The sequence below is a fragment of the Sinocyclocheilus rhinocerous genome, unplaced genomic scaffold, assembly GCF_001515625.1.
Source record: "Sinocyclocheilus rhinocerous isolate Xijiao unplaced genomic scaffold, SAMN03320098_v1.1 scaffold3468, whole genome shotgun sequence".
Taxonomy (NCBI): domain Eukaryota; kingdom Metazoa; phylum Chordata; class Actinopteri; order Cypriniformes; family Cyprinidae; genus Sinocyclocheilus; species Sinocyclocheilus rhinocerous.
The window spans coordinates 222,188-222,535 of record NW_015657489.1 but is presented as its reverse complement, the minus strand read 5'-3'; the positions used below and the strand labels follow the sequence as shown (position 1 = coordinate 222,535).

Below are 348 nucleotides of genomic sequence, written 5' to 3'. Positions count from 1 at the left end.
AATCACAAAGAGTAGGCTACTTTCTTCATTTAAAATCATGAGATACAGTGGGATGGGGAAAACCGCCATAAAGTCTTGAAACATGTTTTTTTAAAAGTTGAACTTACATTAATTTTCCATGGCTTTCTAAACATGCGTCTCTCTTGTGCGAGACGCGAGTGCAACGCTGATAGATGTCAATGTGATAAATGTGATAAATATGCGTTCTGTGTGAACGGCTTGGTTTCAGCTTCGCCGTAAACAACATCTTGATGCTCTCGATGCTCTCGTTTTCCGCATATATATAATATGAACAACGTAGCATCTAGTGGGTTCAACTGGATAGGCTAACAAAAGCATTCAAATGCA

At 38.8% G+C, this 348-nt stretch overlaps 1 protein-coding gene across 1 annotated transcript in view; it reads left to right on the top strand.

Moving 5' to 3' along the window:
* The window catches only part of LOC107721033 (protein Hook homolog 3-like), a 28,252-nt gene that overhangs the window by 9,023 nt on the left and 18,881 nt on the right, over window positions 1-348 (top strand). The gene's annotated exons all lie outside the window — the stretch shown is intronic.